General features: G+C 40.1%; 1 non-coding gene across 1 annotated transcript; it reads left to right on the plus strand.

Annotated features, from left to right (window-relative positions):
• Nucleotides 1-514: 514 nt before the first annotated feature.
• Nucleotides 515-621, plus strand: LOC126010610 (U6 spliceosomal RNA). Its single transcript, XR_007496630.1, has one exon. It is a non-coding gene; the product is annotated as a U6 spliceosomal RNA (small nuclear RNA).
• Nucleotides 622-17,349: the final 16,728 nt, after the last annotated feature.

Below are 17,349 nucleotides of genomic sequence, written 5' to 3' on the forward strand. Positions count from 1 at the left end.
CAATAAAGAAATCACCTCAATAGTACAGGTAGTAGGGTACTTGCATTGGACATGCTGACCCAAGTTCAATCCCCAGCACCACTTACAGTTTACCGAACATCACCAAGAGTACAGAGCTTGGAGTAAGTCCTGAGCACTGCTGGGTATAGCCTACAACAAAGAAAAGCAACAAAAAAGTTCAAGAAAGTTCTTTGAGAACAAGAAAATGTCTCTGTATTGCCCACTGTTAAAACTCTACAATACAGTGATATTTAACTGGTAGCCTAGATTAAAAAATATATGAAAGGGAACGAGCTTAGAGCTTGGGTTCAAGAGTGGTGGTTTGGACTTAGAACTCAGATTGGTCATATCAATTCAAGATGTAATCAGTGATTTGGATTTCACTGTCAATGCAATGAGCGATTTATACTCACACGGAGAGAGGCTGGGAAGATTCAGAAGGAGATTTAGCAGAATGTCCTGAGCGTGGTGAATATCCATACTCTGTGTGATGATAAAGAACTTTACTCTTTTAGTGCTCGCTTCGGCAGCACATATACTAAAATTGGAATGATACAGAGAAGATTAGATTGGCCCCTGTGCAAGGATGACATGCAAATTCGTGAAGCGTTCCATATTTTTAAAACAAAACAAAACAAACAAAAAGAACTTTACTCTTTTAAATTGATTTCTTTTTTTGTATCTTGTCACCATGAAATTGCAAGTTACTTATGATTATATTTTAGCATCATTATTTCAACACTGATCCATTCATCAGTGTTCAATAAGCTCATGCCACCATTTGCCTCCCATTAATCCTCACATAGACAGGATTTTTTAAAATAAGTTTTTGCACTGTGATTTACAGAACTGTTAGTGATAGGGTTTTATACATAATACTTTACTACCTTTCAGCACCACCACTTCCTCCAAATTGAATGCTTTTCTCCACCATATTGTCCCTCCCTGCGCTACCAGTCCCCTCAAGTGTCATGTTTTCTACTGAATATCAGTTATCCTGTTCCTTATTATGTTCTTTAGGCATTTGTCATCCCCCCATTGCTTCTTTATATTCCGATATGAAATAGATCATTCCGTATTAGCCTTTCTCCCTCTGCTTAACTTCATTCAACATGATACCCTCCAGGTTCCTCCATGTAGTAGTAATTTTTATGGCTGTATCTTTTCTTGTGTCTGTTACTGTTTATTCATTTTATTTTTTTTGGTTTTTGGGCCACACCCGGTGACGCTCAGGGGTTACTCCTGGCTATGCGCTCAGAAGTCGCTCCTGGCTTGGGGGACCATATGGGAAACCGGGGGATCGAACCGATGTCCATCCAAGGCTAGCGCAGGCAAGGCAAGCACCTTACCTCTAGCACCACCGCCTGGCCCCTGTTACTGTTTATTTTATATTTTTACTTTTTGGAGGTTTTGAACCACACCTGATGGTGCTCAGGGATTACTCCTGACTCTATGCTCAATGACTGCTTCTGGCATTGCTCAGGGGACCATATGTGAAGCTGTGGATCAAATTTGAGTCAGTGACAAACAAGGCAAGTACCTTAACCACTGTTCTATCTCTGCCTGACTCTTTAGAGTGAAACTCTTATATGGGATATTAGCTGTGACTTCTTCAAGAGCTCACTCATTCATTCTGAGACCAAAAAAAATTTTTTTAAGAATGACTTTAAAAAATGAATCAGCAAGCTGAGGAGAAGTTACTATCTAACTTAGATAGTTAGATCTATCTAACTTAGATCTATTTAACTTCTGTACTATCTCATCAGCTTCCTGATAAGAGAGTGTGTGTGTGTGTGTGTGTGTGTGTGTGTGTGTGTGTGTGTGTGTGTGTGTGTGCTCAGCCCTGCTTTAATTCCAAGAGTCCACTCTATAGTCCTAAGCATCTCTGTCTACAGCCATGGAGGCTCCCAAACAGCTTTGGGTATGGTCCTGGTAGTACTGCCACTTCTGATTCTAATAAACCACATTTTTTTGCCCAAGACAGCAGCAGCCCCCCTATTAACATTAGGCAATTTATAGTCCCCCTGGAAATAGCTCCAAGGACTGAAGGGGTAGGCTTGAAAGGCACAGACAAATTAATCAGGATAGAGCCTGACTGGAGGTGAGGAGGTAGCTTGTATAAAACTGTGCATTTGATGATGATAGAAAAGAGGCTGAAGATCCTTAGACGATGTTCATTTGGGAAGAAGTTGATCTTTCTTTGTGATGAAGAGGAAACAGGGAGGGTCCTGGCTGTCTGAAGCTTTCAAGACAGGCAGGACTGATGAAACTGCATGGTCACATTTCTCGAACCACAGGCGCCGGCGAGAGTGGTGAGGTCAGATTCATAACCAGGGCGAATTGCACCTGTCACTTATGTCCTCACTTGACTTGGGGCTAAACTGCTGAGGCAAAGTCTCTAGGACATGGAAAGTTGCTCCAGCCATATCTAAGCAAGTATATTCCTGTTTTTCTAATTTTTATCTATTAGCCTGTTGGACCATCGTATTCTAGTGTTTAAACAGCGGGCAAAACAGACTTTCTTGTTCTCACAGAACTTTCTTGAACTTTTTTTTTATTGTGACAAACAAGGGCTCAGATACGGGATAACTTAATATTTTAACCCTAATTAAACCATATTTGTCACTTTCAAAGTGACAAACAATAGCTTAGATACAGGCTAAGTTACTATTTTAACCATAAACTAAAGGTTCAGAACACTCTAGATGGTACAACAGACTCAAACTTTCTTCATGTTGGGGTTTCTGCAGTCAATGGAATCAGAATGTGGGTTGGCTCAGAAGCAAGGAAAAGACATTCTGGAGACAAGTCTTTAAAAATGTATACAAGCTTGGGGGAAAATGTGCAAGCTTCCCTTTCACAGAAAAGCATGGGCCCTGGGAAAACTGTTCTCCAGTTTCCTGACACTATTGTCTTCTCACTGCATTCATCCACCTCCCTCTCCGGTTACTCCCATTTCCATTCTCTACTTTTAGGCTCAACTCTAGGCCACTTGCACAAAGCCCTTTAAACTCTCCAAACTCTCTTCCTCTCAGATCTCTCAGATTGTGTCTGATCTGAACTGCTCTTTTGACCTTGATTGCATTTGAGGTGCTAGGATAGGCTTTGTTTCTCCTGGTGTGACCCATGTTAGTTTGTGTGCAAACATAAATCATGCATCTCCCCTTGAGAATAATGACAAGCTAGGACCTGCAGTGTGAGAGTGATGTAAGCCTTGATAGACCTAATCCTCCAAACTGCTCAACTTGAGTTAGTTAGAACTGAAACCCAGGGCTGAGAGGGTATTCAAAGGGCTGGAAAATGGCCTTGCTGGTGCAAGGTTTAGAGTTTGATATCAGACACTGCATTCCCCAGCACTGCTGGGGCAATCATTGTGGTCCCAATACCGCTGGGCTTGTGGGAAGTGGTTTCTGGACCTCTGAGTACCATTGAGGAAAACTCTCTTAAAAAAAACAAAACAAAACAAAACAAAACAAAACAAAAAAAAACACCTTGAAACCAGAAAGGTTTCAGGAAACTTCAGGTCATTGGATGGGAATCCAGGCTTACAATCCATTCAGTATGGTTGCTTTCCCCTTTGCATTGATCAGGATGCTTGTTTTAGAGGCAGAAATCAACACACATGCTCAACTGTTATCCCTCTGCTTAAATTATACTTGTATGTCCATGTGCTTTCTTTACTCACTCCAAGTAAGTACATGCTACAGGTCTTCTATTTCACTCTCTGGGTGACTTTAATTTTATTGACTTTATTCATCAAATGGACAGTGTTATTAAGACAAACATACACTTATTAAATACTATATTTAATACCACAAAGTATTATATAGAAATCTATTTAAAGCAGATTTTTTTGTTTGTTTTTGGGTCACACCTGGCAGCACTCAGGGGTTACTCCTGGTTCTATGCTCAGAAATCACTCCTGGCAGGCTTGGGGTACCATATGGGATGCTGGGATTCTAACCACTGTCCCAGGATTCGAACCACCGTCCTTCTGCATGCAAGACAAATGCCCTACCTCCATGCTATCTCTCTGGCCCCAAAAGCAGACATGTTTTGGGGGGCTGGAGTGCTAGATAGCACAGCAGTAGAGCATTTGCTTTGCATGCAGCCAGCCAGGGACAGACCCAGGTTCTATTCCCGGCATTCCACATGGTCCTATGAATATGTCAGGAGTGATTTCTGAGCACAGAGTCAGGAGTAACTTCTGTGTGCCACCGGGTGTGGCCCAAAAGTCTAAATAAATAAATAAATAAATAAATAAAGTAGAGTTGTTTTTGGACAAGAAGTAAGCTCAGTGGTTAGGGTTGCATGCCTTATATGTACAGGGACGTCAGTTCAACTCCTGGCATAATATGGTCCCCCAAGTACCACCAGTTATAACTCTGGTTGCTTTTAAGAATTGCTGGGAATAGCCCTGTTGATTATCTTGGTCCTAGTACTCTGAGACCAAGTGGCAATGTGCCCAGCACTCAGCATCCCTGGGTACTATTGTTGAACTTTTTGGCCAGGTGTATGAGGTTTGCTGGGAGTAACCACAGGTCCCTTGAGCACTATTTTGTAGGTGTCCCCTCCAAAAATAAAAAAACAAATAATATAAAGTGAAGTAGATCAGTACCTGTGTAAGATGAGCCCATAAACCAAAAACTTTGTAAAGGAATATTTACAATTACATCTATAATAAATCAATATGAAAATGTAGAATGACAGCATGAACACATGGGAATACAGAACAGACCAACTTACTTTGCTTGGAAACATTAGAAAGGTTCATTATTCCCTTCTGGACTTACCTCACTTTTGAGAGTGAGATGCCATTGAGATCATGCATGAAATGTAAAATCTTAAAAGGACAATGTAGGAACACAGAAACTTGGTGGATGCTGCTGTGATTTAAAAGGATGGCTTTGGAGAGAAACTGATGAGACTGACAGGGAAACTTACCCCATTTGATGAACCAGGGTATTTTTATTCACAGAAACGTAGGTTCATAGTCATGGACTGAGTTACAGGTGCCCAACTTACAACTTAGTTTAGTCACAGGAACCTGTTCACTCAGATAATACAGTTGAAAACTCTCTGTGACCTCAGCTGACTTTAACCAGTCTCTTCTTGCTGGAAATAGCAGCGATTGGGAAAACCTCAAGTGCTGTGAGGAAGTTGGCAGGGATAGGGTCCTTGGAATGGATCTTTAGCAATGACCTTGCCAGAGCTATGGACTTATTGGGCCCTAGGAGATTCGCTGTTATCCCCTGCATTTTATCATAGTGAAGATTTGAAAATGTGTTGTTTTAAAATTAATATTTTAAAAACAATAACAGCTGTACATATGAAAGCACAGTGTTCAGAGAGTTATTCTTCTGCTTGGATTCACAGTAGCATGGGTCACTAGACATTGTCCAAAGCAAGATAATTACATATAGTAAAAGTCTGACGTCATCCCAGGGGAGTATTCTTAAAAAAAAATACTACAAACCAAATACATACGCAAAAACTCCCCCAAAAACAACCAAAACCTCAAAACAACCAAAAAACTAAATAAAAAACGATCCCCTCCCCAAAGCCAAGTAACTTAGTTTTAATTTGTGCCATCCACTTGAAACAGATCTGTCTAGAATAGGAAGGAGGCAGAAAAGTGACGACAGGGTACCCTCTGGTGGTGAGGCAGACCCACTACAGCCCCATGCCCCTGAAGGAGGAAGCCAGGCAGGATATTTAAGACTTTGGGGGTTTGAGTGCAGGGATATCTGACTATAGAACTAGTCCCAGCATCTTCTTGCCAAGTTTTGCAATAATAAAACAGAGGATCACTATGGAGTCTTCCATATATGACTCATTATTGTAGTGAAAATGATACAAAACAGCCCCTCTAAAAATTATAGTGACAAATGGCTGACTTCACAATCATGCAGACCCTCTTGACTTACGCAACCATCTCTCCTTCTGTGCTTCCATCACCTCACTAAAATTAAATGGCTACCAGTTCTTGGAAGTGGCGTCTTCATTCCAGTGTTGTGGAAACAATAATAATTGTGAACCCCCCAGCCCCAAATATTTACTGGATACTCTTTTTTTGTGACTCAGAGAGCCTTCAGGAAGTACAGATGAAAAGAGAATGTGAGAATTCAAATGACTCATTTTCCTCTCACCCAGGGAAGCATGCCTTCAGTACGGATCAATTGTGAGATATCACATTGTTGTTGGCATACATCCCTTGAATGGCAAAACTGTTACCTCTGAGATCATGTTTGCAGTTGTCTTCACATCAGTGCTATGGTGGTATTTCATAATATTTTAATTTTAGAACCTTAAAAATAAGGATGGCATATAAACAAAAGCACTTCAGAGCTCATTGACAGAGCACTTGCCTTCTGTGTATGAGCTCTGGGTTCTATACCTGCCTGGATCTATTTGTTTGTGGATTATGTTGACTTAAGACACCGAGGCAGGACCCTATCCTCTCTTGTTTAGTCTTTTCCAGTCTGGACATCATTGATTGCATGAACTATTTAAGGGGCTAATTATTTGTGTGTTATGGCATCACAGAAAAATTTAATCAAATAGTTTTATTCTGGAAACTCCCACTTTGTAAATAATCAGGGGGCAGATATTCAACTATTACAGTGGAAGTTTGAGAAATGAGTATTGGGTGTACCAAGTTTACACATGTGGTAAGGTTTTGTGTGCTAGCTACTAGATTTTTTTTTCCCATCGAGGGGGACCATCAAAATCACTCTTTGATTGGTCACTACAATAAATGCACTGTAATGTATTCTTTGATCCATAGATTTGCCCTTACTCAAGCTTGGATGCTACCACCCCAGGTCCTTCAAGCAGCTTTGAATGAGTTGGGGACAAGAATAGGGGAAGAGTGTGAACAGAAGTCCCCTGATACAATCTCCAGGAAAATAGAATGGAGGTTAAAGCACATATATTGTAGGTGGTTGACACTGTTCCATACCAGATACTACATGATCCCCTGAGCATCACTAGATAGAGTCCTAAAGATCCTTGAATAGTTCTAGGTGTAGTCTTGGTATCCTTTGAACACTGGTGGGATTACCTGGGTAATCCCTGGCACCAGAGTCTTAGTAACAATGCATCCTTAGTCCTTCACATAGAAAAAATTTCTAAGCACCTTTGGAAGTATATGCCCTGCTCCTGTCCCCCCTCCCCGCAAAAAAAAAAAACAAAAAACCCTAAACTAAACCAAACCAAAACAACTACCCCTGATGACAGAGACTCTTGCAACAGATAAGCTTCCAGGAAGTCTTGGGCCCCTGACAACTACCCCTCACCTGAGTTGCTTAAAGAAGATCATACTGTGTTTGTCTCTTTAGGGTGAACCTGAGAGAATCAAAACCTCTGGCCAAGCTGGTGCACATCATGATTTTTTTTGGTTGGTGAAGCCTCATGACCAGATGAGGCTCTCTAGTTGAGAGGATATTCCTGAGGGTTCTCTACTTTTTTAAACAACTAATCCAATGTACATATGTTGAACATTTCAGTGATTTTTCACAGTACAATTTTATCCAAATCTTGTGGGACTGTATCAGGACTCATCACACCATTGCAAAATGTTTTTATAACCACTTTGTGTAGTTTTAAAAATAGTTAGATAGCTCCTATTCAATATAGACTGCAAAATTTCTATATTAGCAGACTAACTTGAAGCACTTCTCGAATAAGAAAGGGAAAACTAAGGAACTGACTGTCAGGACTGTTCCTCAGAGGAATTGTCCTACTGCACTTTAGATGATCCCATTATCATCCAAAAGTTTTTCATAGGAAATCCTCAGAAAAATTGCCCTTTGAGAAAGTTCCCAGGCCTGTGTCTACGAGCAATAGTTTTGGGCAAAGGATATTAAATGAAATGACTTGTCTATTATCTCTTGGAGACCTGAGACACTTGATTTATCAGAAATATTTCCAGGCAAAGTTATAGCTCCTAGTGAGAATCTTTATATTTAAAACACCCTGCCCCCCGAAAAACAACTCCATATGGGTAGATGCACCATGTTGACAGCTTTGAGTGCCAATCTGCTGGCAATTGGTCTAGAACCAGAGCCAGTCAAGGGATTTACTCTATGAGACACTGTGACCTGATCAGCCATAAAAGTTGCTCTTTGTTTCTGAGCCATACCTGTCAGTCCTAGGAATTGGAACCTGGGGCTTATGCATACTAAGCATGCACCCCAGGACTGCAATGACAGTACAATGGTTAAAGTGATTGTTCTTGCATGAAAATGACCTGGGTTTGATCCTGGGAATTATGGATGGTCTCCAAAGCCCCTACAAGTGTGATCCCTAAGCACAGAGCCAGGAGTAAACACTGAATATGATTGGGTGTGCCCTCCCCTCCAAAAATATTTAAAGAGTCACACAGAGCATGTACTCCAGACCACTGCGCTCTCTCACCAGACCCAAAGATGCCATTCATAACTTTTAAAATTGAGGTAGAAATATTTATAATATTTTATTCATTCCAGAACTAATATACTAATCGAAACCTAGCTTCCTTTTCTTTGACCTGCCAAGCAGTGTTCATGAAGACTTTGGGCCCATAGATGTTTCTTAGTCAACCCGGATGGCTCAATGAAAGGGTCCTAGGACATTTTGCTTGGGCCTTTTAGAATAGGGGATTATTTGAGCCAACTTTGTGGTGTTAGTGGCCTCCATAAATACAACAAATCATGCTAGGGAGATCATGTGGTATTGGAAATTGATCCTTATCAGATACTTGCTAAGTATGTACCCTAATCACTATACAAATCTCCCAACCTTCAGAAAAATTCTTTGGATATCAGAATTACATTAGTTAAAAGAAGATAAAAAGAAGTAAAAAAAAGCTTTTAAAACTACTAGATTCAATCTTAGGATGTAGGGTATATGGATCTTTCCACATCATCTCATCTATAAGAAAACCCAGGGATTCAGCATTTCAGCACAGCTGGGCACTCATCAAATTATTGCTCTTAGTTGAGACATTTCATCAATTCATTAACAAATTATTATTGAACTCCTCCTGCATGCCTTGTAGTGGTGTTATGAAAGTGAGCAATAATTTAAATTTATCACCACAGATACTTTATTTGAAATATTTGTCTAAGCACTAGCATAGAAAGAGTATTGAGAGAGAAGCTGTGTTGGTAAAGAGCACATCCCTGAACATCCCTCTTTCACAAACCTGGTTTTGAATAGAGACCCAATTCATGGGTATTTATCTCCTTAGAATTTGTTATTTATCCATGCTCAATTTGTAAAAATAACTATTTTTGCTTCCACTATGAAAAGTGAAGATTGAGCTTACTTATACCTTGCTCACTTACTCTTAAAAAAAAAAAAGGAATTGTAGTCTCTGCTAGAAACAGAGAATGGTAGGTGTTTTCTTGTTGGTTACCAAATTTTGTCAAGTATCCTTTTTCAGAAAATTGTATATGCTCCCTCTCAGCTTCTGAAATGTACATAAATGATTGAACAAGTGTTGTGAAATGTATAAGACAAAGATATGGAAAAAGCTGATAGTTTTTTTTAAATAAATTTATTTAAAGAAAATGTATCATAGGTGACATAACTGATCATAATACATTTGTTTCAGGGTGACAGAAAAACGGTCATCAAATAATACAAAGAAAATAGAAAATATAAAAAAAGAGAATTGGAAAAAGAAAAGGAGAGTTCATTAGCAGTTATATTCTTGAAAATTATTGTATCACCAATAAAGTCATTAATACAAAATAGCAGAAGCTTTAGTATGCTCTATTTTTGTTAAAGATAATAGATGCACTAAAAAAGAAAGAAGTGTGTGTGTGGCAGTTGTTGTTTGCAGAAGGCACAACAAATTATGGGAGAAATTGGAAGAAAAAAACCTTTGGCCTAAAATCAGGGAGCCCTCACTCCTGAAGTATTTTGGCATAAGACCAGCTCTAGGCTCTAGGCCTACTAGGTTGTCCAACCCTTTGATCAGGGGTCTCAAACTCGCGGCCCGCGGGCAGTTTGTGGCCCTCCGTACAACATTTTGTGGCCCGAGGCCGGCCTTCAAATATCGCAGTATTCACGATTATTCGCTTACCAAATATTCGCAGTAAAAAATCGCACTAGTGGGCCCGGAGAGATAGCACAGTGGTGTTTGCCTTGCGAGCTGCCAATCCAGGACCAAAGGTGGTTGGTTCGAATCCCGGTGTCCCATATGGTCCCCTGTGCCTGCCAGGAGCTATTTCTGAGCAGACAGCCAGGAGTAACCCCTGAGCACCGCCGGGTGTGGCCCCAAAACAAAACAAAACAAAACAAAACAAAACAAAACAAAAATTGCACTAGTAAGAAAAAAATTAGTAAGAAAAAAATGTTTAATACGATTTTTTTCTTACTAATGCGATTTTTTACTGCTAATATTTGGTAAGCGATAGCGAATACTTTGCGCCTAGCGCAGACGTCATTTCCGCTGCCCCTGCTCACTGTCCTTTGCATTAGCAGAGGCCTAAGGGAGAGAAGGGAGAGAAGTTTATTACAGAATTAGATTTTGTCATGACTTCATCAAAGCCTGCAGTGAAGAGAAAGATTGATTACGAGCACAGACAATTTCAGGAAAAGTGGGAGACAGTATTTCTTTGTTGAGCACAGGGGCATCCCCACATGTCTTATTTGCTCAGAGAAAGTTGCAGTGCACAAGGAATACAACTTGAAATGCCATTATTCAACTGAACATGCTGAGGAATGTGCAAAATATCAAGGAAATGAGAGAGCCAAGCGGGTTGCCAGTCTTAAAGCATGTCTAATGAGGCAACAAGATTTCTTCAAGAAAGCAACCAAAGAGAATGTTGCATCAGTCAAAGCTAGTTACATGGTTAGTGAGATGATGGCTAAGGCAGGGAAACCATTCACAGAAGGAGAGTTTGTTAAAAAAAAATGCATGTTACAGGCTGCAAGTTTTATCTGTCCAGAAAAGAAAGGTCAGTTTAGCAAAATCAGCCTTTCTGCCAACACTGTGGCAGAGCGCATTTCTGACATGTCAAGTGACATTTATCATCAACTGTGTGAGAAAGCCAAATGTTTTGATGCATACTCAGTTACTCTTGAGTAGGGCACAGATATAACAGACACTGCACAGCTCACAATTTATGTCCGTGGTCTTGATCGCAATTTTGAATTGACACAATAATTCCAATGTATGGCCAGACTATTGCTAATGAGATATTTCGGCATCTGTGTGATGCCATTGAGAATGCAGGTTTAGCCATGGAAGAGGTTTGTTGGAATAATAACCAATGGAGTGCCATCGATGACAGGGAGGAAAAATGGACTGGTGACACTTGTTCAAAAAAAAAAATCTTGAAGAGGAGGGTGTAGAGAAGGCCATTGCTCTTCACTGCATTATCCATCAGCAGGCCCTTTGCAGTAAATGCCTGCCATGTGACAATGTGATGTCTGTTGTTGTGAAATACATCAACCAAATCAGATCCAGGGGCTTAAAGCATAGGAGGTTCCATGCTTTTCTTTAGAGGAAATAGAGTCAGAATATGGAGATGTGCTCTATTTCACCGAGGTACATTGGCTCAGCAGGGGAAATGTCCTGAAAAGATTTTTTGAGTTGAGAGAAGAAGTGAAAGCCTTCATGGAGAAGGATGGGAATGCTGTTTCTGAGTTGAGTGATCACAAATGGCTCATGGACTTAACTTTTCTTGTTGACATCACATATAAACTGAATGTACTAAACAAGATGTTAGAAGGCCTGGGGCAGCTTATCAGTGCTGCCTATGACAACCTGAGAGCATTCTCCACAAAACTTGTGTTATGGAAATCCCAGCTCTCTCAGACAAACCTTTGCCATTTCCCACCATGCAAGGACCTTGTGGATGCAGGCATACCATTCAGTGGTGAGAAATATGTTGATGCTGTTTTTAAGCTAGAGAAGGAATTTGATCACAGATTTTCAGACTTCAAAAAGCACAGAACCACTTTCCAAATTTTTGTGGACCCCTTTATCTTTGATGTGCAAGATGCCCCTCCTGTGCTTCAAATGGAGCTCATTGACCTGCAATGCAACTCTGATCTCAAAGCCAAGTTCAGGGATATTAGTGGAAGAGCAGACATGCATGGGCAATTTTTGAGAGAATTGCCCCCAGTTTCGCTGAGCTTTCCCAAATGTTCAAGCGCACCATGTGCCTTTTTGGGAGCACATAATTGTGTGAAAAGTTATTCTCCACATTGAACTTCAATAAGTCAAAGTACAGGTCTAGACTTAATTATGATCATCTTCAAGCAATACTGAGGGTCTCAACTGCTTCCTCTCTAAAGCCAAATGTGGTTCAGATTTGTGAGAAGAAACATTGTCAAGTCTCTGGCAACAAGGGATAGGCAAAAGATGCCATGTTCAGAAGAATTGTTCATGATCTTCACTCAATGTTCTATTCATGCTCAGAAGAAATAATTAAAACTGTTAATAATGATGTTTGAGGTCTTTTTTTGGTGAAATCGCTTATGCGGCCCTGCCTCACCCTGGCTTTGCCTCCTGTGGCCCCCAGGTAAATTGAGTTTGAGACCCCTGCCTTAGATATTCTCTGTGGTCTCAGTAACAGTTCTTCACCATCACAGCTGTTGTTGTTGGGTTTCTGTAGTTATAAATCCTGTTTTTTTTTTATTGTTTGTTTTTTTTTGGGCCACACTCGTTTGATGTTCAGGGGTTACTCCTGGCTAAGTTCTCAGAAATTGCCCCTGGCTTGGGGGGACCATTTGGGATGCCAGGGGATCGAACTGTGGTCCTTCCTTGTCTAGAGCTTGCAAGGCAGGCACCTTACCTCTAGCGCCACCTTACTGGCCCCAGATCCTGGTTTTTGTACATGTCCTATGTCAAAGGCTGAATAGTGTATAGCATCTTCTGGTTTCATTTGAGCATTAGGTAGCAGAGAAGTCTATGAAAAAGTGTTGTGGAGATGTATAAGACAAATATATGAAAACAGCTGATTGTTTTGAGAATGATGTATATTTTAAACTTTGATTCTACTACAGATAACTTTTACTGTGTTTATGCAAAATAACAACCACTTTTGTAAGTTATGATCTGAATTACCCACCTCTTGCTGAGAACAATAAAATATGACTTACAGGTATATACCCCTCTCAATTTTTGAACAAAACAGTGGCAGTTGTTATGGTTACACATTATTTTACCTAAACGAAGATCATCCCTGGTTTCTTTGTATTTGTTTACAACTTGGTTTCACCCAAATCAGAGATTGTTTTATAGGTAAACCTGGGCAGGACTGGCTCAGAAAAGCCTGAGATATATACCCTTACTATGTCCTTAATTTCCCACCTGGGTGTGGTCTCTGTACTCAATAAAAATAGTTCTGACAAACAGCTTGCAGGAGATGAGGTAGAAGATTGCCAGACTTTAAATGCTTCACTTTCAGCCTGGTTTGGATTATTTCATGCTTGAACCTGATTCAAACCCTGATTCATCTGAGATTGGAGATATGATGCATGAGGTGATTTTACAACTGGCACCTGAACCTAAGACCCAGGGACCCAAGAAGACTGCAAGGATGGTGAGTGACTTGACCCTCTGATGGATTATCAAGCTGAATATGTGGTGCCTTTCACTGGAACAGCAGTGCACATGGCCCTTGTTCTGAATGGCTTCATGTTGCTCTGGTCCATCTACCTGCATTCTTTACTCTTGTCTGTACATGCAAGATTCCCTAAAGATTCTCCTGCACACATGCCACAAGAGAGAAAGATCCTTTTCAGTGGTGACAAGTTCTTGATATAAAGGCCTTCCCGGGCTGATAATTTATCGTTTACTACTGGCACTAAACCAGAGAACCCCATCTCCCAAAAATGATGAGCTAGCTACCATCTCCACAGACTCAGAGTATGAAAATGGCTCAACCAGTTATACCCCCATGGCCCAAGAACTAAGTCTGGTAGACAAGCTGGTCTGGCAATCCAAGTCCCAGGCACTATCAAATGGTTCAATGACTGGACTGGTTATGGATTTATCAACAGAAATGATACCAAAGAAAATGTCTTTGTTCATGGGATAGCTATTAAGAGAAACATGTTTCTGTGTAGCATTCCCAGCATGTTTCTGTGTAGCATTGATGATGGAGAGACTGTGGAGTTTGAAGTTGTGAAAGGAGAGAGGGGACCAAAAGCTACTAATGTATCTGGACCTGAGAATGGCAGTGAAAGGTAGCAGATATGTTCCCAATTGACATGGATACTGTTGATTCATCTCTCGTCCTCACTCAGCTGCTCCATCACCGATAGTGGCAGAGGTCTTCTCAGGCAGGACAGAAACAGGCAGTGAAAGGGAGAGCTGGACTCTGAGAAGCATCCCAAATGCCCAGGTCTACCATTTTTCCTCTACCTGAGGTGTTTTTTTGCAAGGACCTAGGCCCTTCAACCTGCAACAACTTCTTGAGGAGACCCCAGCAGCCTAACATAGAAGGTGAAGATGGAGGATAAAATGGAGAATCTAAGCCCAGCTGAAGAAACCCAAATAAGAACTGACTTTCCTCGAGGCTAATCTCTTAGCCCTATTTGTATCAGTCATTATATTGATGTTTAAACTGTGTTTTATCTGCATGGATCTTAATAGCTACTGTTTATTTTATGTCCCACTGCAAACAGAAAATTTTGTATTCAACTTTAGTGGTTTAATATTAGTTTGCACAATTCCAGGGAAATACATAATGTTGTTAGAGTTTTAAAAGTTCTCAGCTATCCTAGTGAATGTTGCCCAATTGCTATAATTTTTGGTTGTGTGTATTATTTAGCAACTTATTCTCAAATTATGTCTGTAAAAATTTTTAATGTCTTTTTACATAGAAGTTAATGGAAAAGGAACTTGGATACTATAGACTCTAATTACAGAGCCATTATAAGAATGTTTTAACAAACTTATTTTCAATGTAGATATCTGCAGAAATGTTCTTGTGGTTTTGTTTAACAAAGTTTATGAAAAGGAACTCAGATGTTCTAGACTTGTATTACAAGTTGTTCTTAGTGTAAGAATGTTTAAGAACTTTTGAATTAAGTGTATCTGCAGATGAGTTCTAATGTTTATGTTCAGAGAAGACTATGAAGAAGTTTTAAGATGTATAAGACAAAGATATGGAAAAAGCTGATTGTTTTGAGAATGAAGTATAGTTTAAACTTTGATGCAGACAACTTTTACTCTGCCTATGAAAAATAACAATCACTTTTGTAAGTTATGATCTAGGGTTCCCAACTCTTTCAGAGAACAACAGAACAAGACTTATGTACCTCTCTCAATTTTTTTGAATATAGAAGGAGCAGATGTTAAGTTACACCTTATTTTACTTAAAACAAAGATCATCCCTAGTTTATTTGTATTTTTTTGTTTACAACTTGATTTCACCCAAAACAAAGATTCTCTTACTTGTAAACCTGGGTGGGTCCAGTAATCCAACAGATGACTTTTAATTAACCTCTTGTATGTGCTCATAACTGATTTAGACCTGTTTCCTGACATTGTACAAGGTAGATGTAACCACCCTACTATGCATTGCAGTTAGGAAACCTTTTCTTCCTAAATGTATAAAGACTATAGGCTGGGAAAGGCCTTTGGGTATAGAGATCCTTATTTCTCCTCAATACCAAGAGCTCTTCTCTAGAATAGTTGCTTTCTCTTTCTTCTCTCCTATTCTCACCCCTCCTAAACTGGTTTTCTATTTGCCAGATTTAGACTCCTAATTGTTCCACTGATAGCTAAGAGATTTATTATTAATGCCAATTTGGTGAGTGGCAGGCAGTGTAGTTATGAATTTTTGAAAGATTAAGTATCATCCATAGAATACAATGGTGGATTCCCTGATGTGAATTTTAACCAATATGGATGAATCTAAGACAACTGGGAATATCTTCTTTTTCTCTAGGTCAGTGAGTGATAGAACAATGTTCTTCAACCTTTCATATATGTGGACCAGCACCTGTCCTGCACTACCAGTCCATGGATTAGCAGCTAAAGTCACTGCACCAAACCTGTGGTTTTCAACCTCTCTATACCTGTGGACCAGCACTAGTACTTAGATCACTGGCTGAAGACTATTGCCTTAGAGATCATTACCCAAGTGTAAATATTGAGATGTGGTGGGATTGGAGAAGAGCTATTCTGGCGAGTGAACCTCATGTACAAGTGGGGAAATAGATCCTCATGTACAAGTGGGGAAATAGATCCTCATGTACAAGTGGGGAAATATGGCCTCTTTGCATCTCTGGATTCTGCCATACTAATTATGATTTCTGTGGCAGCCATACTGCAAGCAGGAGGGATGTAAAACCAACTTTAAGGACTGCAGAAGAGACAGACGGAGAGAAACTGGGTAGTTAATTATTTCTCTGAACTATTAAATCAGCCGAGACTATTGTCCAGCCCCACACTGGCCCCCAAGACATCCTGATGTGTGAGCTAATTTGTTTCCATAGTGTTTAAGTCATTTTGAGCCAGTATTTCTGAAGTTTAACTGCTATGGTTTTTATTGTAATTTCTGGACTCAGTGTAAAATAGAGGTGAGATTGACCAAATCCATATTTCAGAGATGGAGAGTGGACATTTGCCCTTTAGCCCTCCCCACACCATTCTTGATTTGTTTTATTATAACCCAGAACAGAAATTTTAAGTTACAAACAATGATAGCTGAGTATAGCAACTTCCTTACTTTTAAGCCTCATTTTCTACTTTAACGTTTTGAATTGTCTCATTACACACCTCCATTCCTCTGTTCCTTTTGACTGATCTCTTATGGAGTCCATTTTCATCTCTTTACTGCTCAAGTAAAGGATTTTCTAAACCTCCATGAAAGATGGGCACTGTGAAGTTTACTGGATGCGTCATATGGTGGTTCTGACAACACTGCATGGGAGATTAATGTAGATTCCGCACTGTGACCCCTTTCTTTGATTTTGGGGACTGAGCTGGTTAGCCTGAGGGGGCTCATCTATTATTCTTTCCCTCTGGTCCCCATTGATCTGGGAAGACCTCTAGATTCTGTGTGCTTGCTCAGAGGTGATACTTTCCCTAGAGAGAAAGAGTTGCCATTTATTTGGTCAACCAAATGCTGCATTGAACAGCCCAAGAAACACAGCTTTTGAACAATCTATTGCTAACGATGTATTGTGAGCCTATTGTGTGTGTATGAGAGAGATATATACATATATAAAAAGATAGAGAAAAGAGCGATTGAGAAAGATAAAAGAGAGATTGAGACATTGAGAGAAGAGAAACGAGATTGGGAGAGAGAGAGAGAGAGAGAGAGAGAGAGAGAGAGAGAGAGAGAGAGAGAGAGAGAGAGAGAGAGAGAGAGAGAGAGAAAGTTGAGAGAATTA

This window comes from Suncus etruscus, chromosome 5 (genome assembly GCF_024139225.1).
Source record: "Suncus etruscus isolate mSunEtr1 chromosome 5, mSunEtr1.pri.cur, whole genome shotgun sequence".
NCBI classification, from domain to species: domain Eukaryota; kingdom Metazoa; phylum Chordata; class Mammalia; order Eulipotyphla; family Soricidae; genus Suncus; species Suncus etruscus.